This window comes from Saccopteryx bilineata, chromosome 2, assembly GCF_036850765.1.
Source record: "Saccopteryx bilineata isolate mSacBil1 chromosome 2, mSacBil1_pri_phased_curated, whole genome shotgun sequence".
Lineage (NCBI taxonomy): Eukaryota > Metazoa > Chordata > Mammalia > Chiroptera > Emballonuridae > Saccopteryx > Saccopteryx bilineata.
The window spans coordinates 66,713,931-66,726,733 of record NC_089491.1 but is presented as its reverse complement, the minus strand read 5'-3'; positions in this window follow the sequence as shown (position 1 = coordinate 66,726,733).

The window sequence follows — 12,803 nt, the reverse complement described above, 5'->3', positions numbered from 1 at the left end:
ATATGCCCTTTATATGCCATTTGGTTTTTTTTGTTTGTGTGTGTGTGTGTATGTATGTGTGTGCATGTGTTTGTCTGTAGGGTAAACTACAGAAAAAGTATATACTCATCTGGAAATTTCCCTTGGATACTGCTTGGGTTTAATTGTTTGGAACCATGTATTAAAATGTATCCTGAAATTCTTGATAAAAATAACAAGTTTGACTAAAGTGAGTCAACACCTGTTGAGATTTAATACGTATGAAGAAAACAGACTAATGTTAAATATACATGGATTTCAAAGATAAATTTCTAAATTACCCAGGATCTAAACTGTGGCCCTGAACTGGTGATAGAGTTATATAAGGTTTAGAAAATAGTTAATTATGTAGTACGTTTGCTTTCTATTCAGTTATGTAAGGGTTAGGAAGTAGATACTTGGTGCATTTGCTTTCTGTTCTCTCTTAATGGCTTCCTGTCCTTCCCCTTTGAAATGTGGAAAGTTTATTTTTGTAGGTAGTCTTGGGAAGTGTAAGGCCAGGAGCCGCCATCTTGGCCATTCACATACAGGTTCGCATTGGATTCGGACAGTCGGTAAAGAAACAACGGAGCCAAAAACTGGTGGGCCATAATTTTTTTTTTTTTTTTTTTTTTTTTTTTTTTTGCATTTTTCTGAAGCTAGAAACAGGGAGAGACAGTCAGACAGACTCCCGCATGCGCCCGACCGGGATCCACCCGGCACGCCCACCAGAGGCGACGCTCTGTCCACCAGGGGGCGATGCTCTGCCCATCCTGGGCGTCACCATGTTGCGACCCTCCTGGGTGTCGCCATGTTGCGACCAGAGCCACTCTAGCGCCTGGGGCAGAGGCCACAGAGCCATCCCCAGCGCCCGGGCCATCTTTGCTCCAATGGAGCCCTGGCTGCGGGAGGGGAAGAGAGAGACAGAGAGGAAGGAGAGGGGGAGGGGTGGAGAAGCAAATGGGCGCTTCTCCTATGTGCCCTGGCCGGGAATCGAACCCGGGTCCTCCGCACGCTAGGCCGACGCTCTACCGCTGAGCCAACCGGCCAGGGCCGGGCCATTATCTTTAATCCTAGCTTGCACCTGGCAGGCAAGTAAAAACACACACTGGGCTCCAACCCACTCATTCAGTGCTCACAGAGCTACTGACTTATCCGAGTTTCCTAGAATCAAAGGTTTCTAGCTCACCAGAATTATTCACCTCTGTTCCTCATCTCCTTCCTTCTCCCTGCACAAACTCTGCACAAACTGGCATCTCACTCAGCACTCCACCATCTTGGCTGCTTCTCCTGGCCTCTTCCACGTGGCCTCTCTCTGCTCTCCTCTCTACTCTTTCCTCTAAATGCTAATCTCAGGAACCGAGAGAGAGAGAGAGAGAGAGAGAGATTGAGAAAGATAGAGAGCAAGCTCCAGGTCTGCCCCAGTTTATAGTGCAGAAATCAAAACCTTTAATCCAATATACAAAATAGGGGAAGTCTCTAATACAAAGTCACTTATCTGAGGCATGATGGGATTGCACCACCCCACATCAAAAAGGGTGTGAAAGACTTAGTCCTTAAACCAAGCCCCAGGCTACAAGGATCCTGCCTGCCCACAGCCTGCCCCCAACACACATTAAAATCACCTGGCTTCCACGTGGGCAACGCCATCTTTATAAAGTGAGCATAATATATTTTATCTGCCCAACAGGAAGCATCCTGGGAAGCATTCCAGAGGAGCCCAAAGATTAAGAAAGGAGACAGAGCCAGTCTGAATCACACTTTCATAGAAAGAATGTGAAGATAAAGAAAGAAGACAGATACTTCATTATGTCAAGGAAAGGGCACCTTGCTACCCTCCTTGCCTACGTGTCTAACTACACGAACTTTGCCCCTTGTGCCGTTACAACAGCTCCTGAACCCTATAAAGAGAGCCAGCACCATAAAAGTGTTAAGACAGGTTTTGGATGCACTGAGAACCCCTGACTTCTTGGGTTTGCTGACAATTCGATTAAAGACATTTTATACACTTCAGTCCTTTTCTCTCTGTAATTGGGTTCACAGAGATGGGCAGGTTGAGCTCTGGCTTTGTCCAGTTTCACTTATGCTGAATCATTAACATTGTGTTAATCTCCTTCTAGGACAGAAGCATCTTTATGGCAGATGGTTACTTTAGTGAAGAGTTCAGTCTCCTGTGGTCTTTTTCTTAATTGAAATATAATTGGCATATAATATTCTATTAGTTTTAGGTGCTACAACATAATGATTTAATGTTTGTTTATATGGCAAAATGATCACTACAATAAGTCTAGTTAACATCCATCACCATGTATAGCTAGGAAAACTTTTTCTTGTGATCAAAAGTTTTAGGAGCTACTCTCTTAGCAACTTTCAAATATACAATATGATCAATTTACTGTGGTCTTATCCACTAAATTTCAACTTGCATATCATAAATCTCTGGCACACTTTGAAATAGCACTTGTTGAGTATGAGAATGAAAGTCACGGTAGTTATACCTGGCAGATTGTCAGTATCTTCTGAGCCTTGACAAATTGTTTTATTGCAACTTTAAACTGGCAAAAACCTAGGATTTTTGAAAAAAGAAAGAAAGAAAGGGGGGGGGGGGAGAGCAAGAGAGAGAGAGAAATGGCCAAAGAGGTTTCCTAGTTGAGAGAGTTCTTTTTCTCCTCATAACCATGTTCAGTAGCTTCATCAAAGAGTTTGATGCTGTGGGTAAAGTAGCTGTTAACTTAGGTCTGGATTGGGGCTGAGAGCAAAAAAGACACACTATAGAGAGGAGAGTAAGGGGTAAATGGGCTAAATCTTGCTTGGCTTGCCCTCTGCCTGATCTGAGTTCAAGAACAAAAGTTTCCTAGGGGAAGTATAGTTTGAAGATCTCTGGGAGACTAGTATGAAGCCAAAATTTTATCAAGCTTGACCTTGTGTTGCATGACCCTAGAGAGAACCATTCACATAAAACAGTCCATTAACACATATATAAAGTAGTCAGAGCATCTTATTAAAGTGCAGATTCAGATTCTATAGATGAGGTGTGAAATTCACCATTTCTTACCTGCTCCCAGGTGAATGTAGATGCTCAGGCCTAAAAGTCATACTTCAAGGAACAACTTTCTAAGGGAATTATATATATTATTTTATCCTCAAAGCAATCCTATGATATAGTTATTACAGTCTCTCCAGTTTATAAACAAGAAAGCTGAGTGTAAAGCCAGAAGCCAAGGCCAGGGCCACCATCACAGCAACCTCCTGGCCCATGCAGGTTCGCATTAATTCGGACAGTCGGTAAAGAAACAACGGAGCCAAAAACTGATGGGCTGTCATCTTTAATCCTAGCTTGCACCCAGCGGGCAAGTAAAAAACACACACTGGGCTCCAAAGCCCACTCACATTCAGTGCTCACAAAGCCACTGAATTATCCGAGTTTCCTAGAATCAAAGGTTTCTAGCTCACCAGCCTTATTCTCCTCAGTTCCCCATCTCCTTCCTTATCCCAGATACAAACTCTACACAAACTGGCATCTCACTCAGCACTCCGCCATCTTGGCTGCTTCTCCTGGTCTTCTCCACATGGCCTCTTTCTGCTCTCTGCTCTGCTCCCTCCTCTCTCTCATGCTAATCATCCCAGGAACCAAGAGAGCAAGCTCCCGCTCTGACCCCATTTTATAGTGTAGAAATCCAAACCCTTAATCCAATATACATAATAGGGAAGTCTCTAATACAAAGTCACTTCTCTGAGGCATGATTGGATTGTACCACCTCACACCAAAAAGGGTGGGAAAGGCGTAATCCCAAAACCAAGACCCAGGCTACAACGATCCCCAACACACATTAATATCAACCTGGGCGACGGCCTCAAGTGGGCAGCGTCATCTTTTACAAAGTGAGCATAATATATTTTATCTGCCCAACACTGAGAATAAATCATTAACTTAATTCACACAGCTACATAAGACACAGAGTCAGGATTTGAATTCAGATAGTTTGCATCTATCATCCATGTTTTCTTTCTTTTTTAAAAAATTTAAAGTAATATGCTTTATTTATTAGAGAAGTTTAGATTTAGCAAAACACTGAGTGGGAAGTACAGAGTTTCCATATACTTCACCTCTCCCCCAGCTCCGAACAGCTCCCCCTATTATTAGCATTTTGCATTGATATGTTAATTTGTTAATAATTGTTAATAATTCATAAATGATCGATATGTGTATTCCAAACTGCCCTCTTGATGTTCCGCTTATCTGTCAGACCTCACCCTTACTGGACTATCGCCCCTGAGACAGAGGAATTCCAAAAAGCTGACAAGCCACCCCAAGGAGGGGCTCCGGACATACCAGGACTTTTGATTCAACACCCACATGCTCGAAGCCCCCCAAGGAGGAGCATTCTGGACATACCAGGACTTTTGCCTCAGTATCCCCTCAGGCTCTCCCAAACACTATATAACTCGCCCCTAGTCTGTAACCAGTGCTCCTCTTCCAGGGAGAAGTGCCCGGCAGGGTTCCTTTCTTCCTTTCAATAAAGCCTGTTACTCTGGTCTTTTGGATTCCCATGGATTCCGACAATAAATCAATATAGAAACATGATTAACTTAAATCCATATTTGACATTGGAGTTCACACTTTGTGTTGCACAGTACTAAGGGTTTTTACAAATGTATTTATATGTGTATAGAAAAAGAGAAGAAAGAACTTTTTTTGGACATCTTTTGACAATCCAATGTAGAGTCCCTGCCAGCAATGACAGTTATGTAATTGCAAGTATACCTGTAAGGCCATTGTAATGCCAGAAGCCAGGGCCAGGGCCACTATCAAAGCAACCTGGCCTATGCAGGTTCGCATTGGATTCGGACAGTAGGTAAAGAAATAACGGAGCCAAGAACTGGTGGGCCATCATCTTTAATCCTAGCTTGCACCTGGCAGGCAAGTAAAAAATACACACTGGGCTCCAAAACCCACTCACATTCAGTGCTCACAAAGCCACTGAATTATCCGAGTTTCCTAGAATCAAAGGTTTCTAGCTCACCAGCCTTATTCTCCTCAGTTCCCCATCTCCTTCCTTATCCCAGATACAAACTCTACACAAACTGGCATCTCACTCAGCACTCCGCTATCTTGGCTGCTTCTCCTGGCCTACTCCACGTGGCCTCTTTCTCCTCTCTGCTCTGCTCTCTCATGCTAATCAACCCAGGAACCAAGAGCCCAAGCTCCCGCTCTGACCCCATTTTATAGTGTAGAAATCCAAACCCTTAATCCAATATACAAAACAGGGAAGTCTCTAATACAAAGTCACTTCTCTGAGGCATGATTGGATTGTACCACCCTACATCAAAAAGGGTAGGAAAGGCTTAATCCCAAAACCAAGCCTCAGGCTACAAGGATTCTGCCTGCCTTTAGCCCACCCCCAACACACATTAATATCACCTGGGCGACGGCCTCCTCGTGTCATCTTTAACAAAGTGAGCATAATATATTTTATCTGCCCAACAATTCACCCCTATGCTCACTTTACTACCCACAATCTACATCACCGGCATCCCTGTGCAAGGAAATTACCACATTACACAAGTTACAACAGCATGGCAGATCATACAATTTTAACAATTACAAAGGTACACTTCACCAGTCTCTGAGCACTTTGCCCAAAGCGCAAAATGTCTTCGGCCTATGGGAAAAGCTTCCCAGGGCAGGGGAGTGCTTCCAGCAAAGCCACCCCCCACCCCCATCAGGGTATTTCACATTGTCCAAAATCCATAATCCGTAAGTCCATCCAACAAAGGAGCCAATGCCCACTCCGGTCATAGTCCAAGAAATCAGTCCGTGCACATGGGGCATCAGCCACCCCCCTCATCCCTGCCATCCTGGCAGGTCTTACACTGTCCCAAAGAGGAGCACGTGGCAATGGCAGTCAGCATTTCCATCTCTGCTCCAGAGAGCATGACAGCGTCCAACCCTATATCCCCAAATCGCAGACCTACCAGGCCCATACTAGGTGCTGCTTCCAGCTGCTCTTTCACCTTCTGGAGACTGTGGATTGCAACTCCAGCCCGATTCTCCTCATTCTTCAAAGAGGAACTGAAAACACCAACTCCTGCTGCCAGGCTTGAGCCCCGGGCTGCTGCCACCTTCTGCTCCGCAGACGTTGCAACTCTGAACCTGACCTCAGCCTCAACCTCAGCCTCAGCCTCAGCCCCAGCCTCCTGCCACTGCTGGCTCTCCGCAACATCCAGGGCAATCTGCAACTCACGAACCCGTGAATCCTCCTCCAGTGCTCGCTCTGATTCCAGCCTTTTCTGCCGTTCTATTTGCAATTCATACTGAAGCTTTTGACCGCGGGCAGCTTCTCGCACAGAACTCTTGGTTTCCTCTTGAGTAAAAAACATGTAGCCCATAGCCCCTAAAAGGACAGCCATGGGGAGCCAGAGCAGCAACCAGTACTCTATCCCACCCATCAAGGGTGGTGGCCCCATACCAATCTCTGAATCCTGCTGACTACGCCAAATGTAATGCCAGAAGCCTGGGCCAGGGCCACTATCAAAGCAGCCTGGCCTATGCAGGTTCGCATTGGATTCAGACAGTCGGTAAAGAAATAACGGAGCCACCCTGGGCTTGCCTGGTCAGGCACGTATGGGAGTTGATGCTTCCAGCTCCTCCCCCCTGTCTCTCTCTCCTCTCTCTCTCTCTCTCTCCTCTCTAAAATGAATAAATAAAATAAAAAAAGAAAAAAGAAAAAAATTTAAAAAAAAAAGAAAAAGAAATAATGGAGCCAAGAACTGGTGGGCCATCATATTTAATCCTAGCTTGTACCCGGCAGGCAAGTAAAAAATACACACTGGGCTCCAAAACCCACTCAAATTCAGTGCTCACAAAGCCACTGAATTATCCGAGTTTCCTAGAATCAAAGGTTTCTAGCTCACCAGCCTTATTCTCCTCAGTTCCCCATCTCCTTCCTTATCCCAGATACAAACTCTACACAAACTGGCATCTCACTCAGTTCCTGCTATCACGATTGCAGGGGCTTCCCTGATCCCTTGCCCTCCATGGGAGAAGCAGGTTTTCTGCTTTTCCCTTGTCTTCTTTTGTGGTTTGCCTGTCTTGGTGAGACACCAATAAATAGGATGGCCCCCCATCCTCTGACTCCGCCATTTCTTTATCGTCTGCCCAAATCCAATGGGAACCTGCATGTGAATGGCCATGATGGCGGCTCCTGGCCTTACAGCCATGGTGGCCATTCACATGCAGGTTTTCATTGAATTCGGGCAACGGTAAAGAAACAGCTGAGTCCGAGGATGGTGGACCATTCTGTTTATTGGTGTCTCACCAAGACAGTCAAGCCACAAGAGAAGCCAAGGGAAAAGCAGAAAACCTGCTTCTCCCATGGAGGGCAAGGGATCAAAGAGGAGAGAAAGAAGAAATCCTCCTGTACATCTCTGTGGTGGGGGCAGAATCTCTCTTCCAGTAAACATTAGCAAGACAATGGCCCCTCCCAATCAGGAAGGCAACCTGCAACCTCACAGACCACTATATCTGGTGTTGCCCAGCCCCCAATGCAAACTATAAGCAAGCAAACATATACATCATATTTACAAACTTATTTGACCAACAATGCCCAAGACAGCTAATGGGGTGTAATAGGAGCGCCCTTGGGATGGGCCCAGAATACCCCAAACCACAAGTCTGGACACTCAGCTAAGGACTCCACCTGGACGCTGATGTCCATTGCTGGTTATTACAGTATAACACAGAATACATTCAGTCCTCTAAAAAAATCTACTGTGCACCACCTATTCATTCCTCTCTGTTGTTTTCTCCCCTGAGCCTCTTTATTTTTTAGTCCGATTTATCGAGCAATAATTTTCATACAGTAAAACTTACCCTTACTAAGTGTATAGTTTGATGAGTTTTGACAAAATATAAAGATGTATAATCACTACCTCAATCAAAATATGAACATATGAACATTTCCATCACTGCTAAAAATTCCCCATGTTCTTTTGTAATCTATCTCTAACCTAGGCAATGACAAATCTAATGTCTATGTTATGTTTGACTTTTCAGAATGTAATATACAATAAATGGAATCATACAGAATGTGCTCTGATATATATTATTTCTTTTATTTAGCATAATAATGTTGAGATTTATTTACATTGTTACATATATTAGTCATTTGTTCCTTTTTTATAGCAGAGTAGTTAATATTCTATTGTACGGATATATCACATTTTGTTTATCCATTTGCCAGTTGATAGACTTTTTTTTAAGTAAACTTTTTTTATTAGAACATAATACATATAAAGACAAATGCACAAATCATAGATGACCAGCTTGCTAAATTTTTATAAGCAAATATCTGTGTCACCATTCAGCTCAAAATGTAAACCCCGTTCTGGCCGTGAGCCTCTTGGTGGCTGTCTGAGCTTTTCTGACACTCAGGCCCTGGGTCATGGTTCCCTGGGATGGACACCTTTCCTTGCAGTCCTTGAATTGGTTCATGAGTGTTAGATGGGAGCAAGGGGCTCAACGTCTGGACAGTTCTAAATGTTATTTCTTTTCTTTCTTTCTTTCTTTCTTTCTTTCTTTCTTTCTTTCTTTCTTTTATTGATTTTAATTTATTGTGTTTACATAGATTCTAGTGTTACACTGAATGCCTCCCCCATATTCCCCTCAACATCTCCCTTGCCCCCCTCTCTATAGCGCCCTCCCCTCTTCCCTTCAGTTTTATCCCATCCTATCACCTCCTTTCCCTCTGTCCTCTTTTCTTCTGGTCCTTTGATCCCTCCTCTGTCTCAATTCCATTCCTCAGTTCACATTGTTCATTGGATTCCTCAAATGAGTGAGGTCATATGATATTTTTCTTTTTCTGCCTGGCTTATTTTACTTAACATAATAGTTTCCATGTCCGTCCATGTTGTCACAAAAGGTAAGATTTCCTTCTTTTTCATGGCCCCATAGTATTCCATAGTATATATGTACCAAAGCTTTTTAAAAAAAATATTTTTATTTATTCATTTTAGAGAGGAGAGAGAGAGTGAGAGAGAGAGAGAGAGAAAGAGAGAGAGAGAAAGGGGGGAGGAGCAGAAAGCTTCAACTCCTATATGTGCCTTAGACCAGGCAAGTGCAGGGTATTGAACCGGCGACCTCAGCATTCCAGGTCGATGCATTATCCACTGTGCCGCCACAGGTTAGGCTGTACCAAAGCTTTTTAATCCACTTGTCCACTGATGAAACACTTGTTTCCAGATCTTCGCTATTGTGAACAATGCTGCCATAAATATGGGGGTACATTTCTCCTTTTGAAACAGTGCTATGGTGTTCTTGGGTTATATTCCTAAAAGTGGGATAGATGGGTCAAAAGGCAGTACAATTTTTAATTTTTTGAGGAATCTGCATACTGTTTTTCACAGTGGCTGCACCAGTCTGCATTCCCACCAGCAGTGCAGAAAGGTCCCCTTTTCTCCACATCCTTGTCAGCACTTATTCTGTGTTGTTTTGTTAATGAGCACCATTCTGACTGGTGTGAGATGATATCTCATTGTGGTTTTAATTTGCATTTCTCTAATGATTAGTGATGTTGAGCATTTTTTCATATGCCTGTTGGCCATCTGTATGTCACCTTTGGAAAAGTGTCTATTCATGTCTTTTGCCCATTTTTTGATTGGATTGTTTATCTTCCTGGTGTTGAGTTTTACAAGTTCTTTATAAATTTTGGATATTAACCCCTTATTAGACGTATTGTCAAATACGTTCTCCCATTGTGTAGTTTGTCTTTTTTTCTGTTCTTATTGTCTTTAGCTTTGCAAAAGCTTTTTAGTTTGATATAGTCCCATTTGTTTATCCTGTCTTTTATTTCACTTGCCCGAGGAGATAAATCAGCAAATATATTGCTGCGAGAGATGTCAGAGAGCTTACTGCCTATGTTTTCTTCTAAAATGCTTATGGATTCATGGCTTACATTTAAGTCTTTTAACCATTTTGAGTTTATTTTTGTGAATGGTGTAAGTTGGTGGTCTAGTTTCATTTTTTTGCTGGTAGCTGTCCAATTTTCCCAACACCATTATTAGAAGAGGCCATCTTTACTCCATTGTATGCTCTTACCTCCTTTGTCAAAAATCAGTTGCCCATAAAGGTGTGGGTTTATTTCTGGGTTCTCTGTTCTGTTCCTTTGATCTATATGCCTGTTCTTATGCCAGTACCAGGCTGTTTTGAGTACAATGGCCTTTTAGTATAACTTGATATCAGGAAATGTGATACCTACAATTTTATTCTTCCTTTTCAAGATTGCTGAGGCTATTTGTGTTCTTTTTGGTTCCATATAAATTTTTGGAATATGTGTTCTATATCTTTGAAGTATGTCATTGGTAATTTAATTAGTATTGCATTGAATTTATAAATTGCTTTGGGTAATATAGACATTTTAATGATGTTTATTCTTCCTAACCATGAGTATGGTATATGCTTCCACTTGTTTGTATCTTCCTTGATTTCTTTTATCAATGTTTTATAATTTTCCAAGTACAAGTCTTTAATCTCCTTGGTTAAATTTACTCTTAGGCTTAGGTACTTTCTTTTTTTGGTTGCATTAGTGAAGGGGATTGTTTCCTTAATTTCTCTTTCTGACATTTCATTGTTGATGTATAAAAATGCCTCTGATTTCTGAGTATTAATTTTATATCCTGCCACCTTGCTGAATTCATTTATCAGGTCCAGTAGTTTTTTGACTGAGACTTTAGGGTTTTCTATATACAATATCATATCATCTGCAAATAATGATAGTTTTACTTATTCTTTTCCAATTGGATGCCTTTTATTTCTTCTTCTTGTCTTACTGCTGTGGCTAGGACTTCCAGGACTATGTTGAATAAGAGTGGTAAAAGGGGGCACCCCTGCCTTGTTCCTGATCTTAAGGGGATTGCTTTTAATTTTTGTCCATTGAGTATGATGTTGGTGGTGGGTTTGTCACAGATGGCCTTTATCATGTTGAGATATGTTCCCTGTATTCCTACTTTGCTGAGAGTTTTGATCATGAATGGGTGCTGGATTTTATCAAGTGCTTTTTCTACATCTATTGAAATTATCATATGGTTTTTCTCCTTCCTTTTGTTTATGTGATGAATCCCATTGATTGATTTGCAAATATTATACCAGCTTTGCCTTCCTAGAATAAATCCCACTTGATCATGGTGTATGATTTTTTTCATATATTGCTAAATCCAGTTGGCTAATATTTTGTTGAGGATTTTAGCATATAGATTCATCAGGGATATTGGCCTATAAATTTTTTTTGTGTTGTCTTTGCTGGGTTTTGGAATCAGAATTATGCTCACCTCATAAAAGGAGCTTGGAAGTCTTCCTTCCTCTTGAATTTTTTGAAACAGTTTGAGAAGGATAGGAGTTAGTTCTTCTTTGAATATTTGGTAGAATTCACTTGTGACGCCATTGGGCCCCAGGGTTTTGTTTGTTGGGAGTTTTTGATAACTGTTTTGATCTCATTTGTTGTAATCAGTCTGTTTAGGTTTTCTGATTATTCCAGATTGATTTTTAAAATATTATATGTTTCAAGGAATTTGTCCATTTCATCTAGGTTGTCTAATTTTTTGGTATACAGTTCCTCATAGTATTTTCTTACAATCTTTTGTATTTCTGTTGTGTCAGTTGTTATTTCTCCATTCTCATTTCTAATTTTACTTATTTGAGTCTTCTCTCTTCTTTTCTTGTTGAGTCTGGTTAAAGGTTCATCGATCTTGTTTACCTTTTCAAAGAAACAGCTCTTGGTTTTGTTGTTCCTCTGTATTGTTTCTTTAGCCTCTATGTTATTTATTTCCACTCTGATCTTTATTATTTCCTTCCTTCTACTGCCTCTGGGCTTTACTTGCTGTTCTTTTTCTAGTTCTTTTAGATGCAGAGTTAAGTTGTTTATTTGAGCTTTTTCTAGCTTCTTAAGAAGCTAATGCTGTGAACTTCCCTCTCGGGACTGCTTTTGCTGTGTTCTATAAATTTTGAGTTGTTGTATGCTCATTATTATTCGTTTTTAGGAATTTTTTTATTTCTTCTTTGATTTCATTGTTAACCCATTCGTTATTTAATAACATGCTATTTAGTTTCCAAGAGTTTGAGTATTTTTCAGTTTTTCTGTTGTGGTTGATTTCTAGTTTCATGCCATTGTGGTCAGAGAAGATGCTTGATATGATTTCAATCTTCTTAAATTTGTTGAGACCGCTTTTGTGCCCTAACATGTGGTCTATCCTAGAGAATGTACCATGAGCACTTGAAAAGAATGTATATTCTGCTGCTTTAGGGTGAAAGGTTCTGAAGATATTATTATATCCCAGGAGACAGACCACAGCAAACCCAAAGTGAATTTTATAAGTTTTATTGCAAACCTGCGCAGGGACTGCAAGCAACCCACGCAAGGAAACACTGCCGCCCCGAGCTTCTAAAATGGCTCCTTTTTATAGGGTGGCTATCTATGCTGAGTAAGCAAGCAGAGTTTACAAGGGCGGGAGAGGTGCGATTAGCTGACCTTGTTCTTGGCTAAGTCTCTAGGGTAGGGCTTCCTTGATGTTGGGTACATAGAGTTCTGTGGAAAATATTGCTACATTTCTAACGGTCATTTATCTTTTTTTTTCCTCCAGCCATGTACTGGATGTACTCAGTTTTCATGGCTGGTGACCTGCACCACTTATCCTAAGATGTCACAGATATCTACTAAATCGAGCTGATCTAGTGTGTCGTTTAAGTCTGCTGTTTCTTTGTTAATTTTCTTTCTTGAGGGTCTATCTAGTGATGTTAATGGAGTAAGTTGATA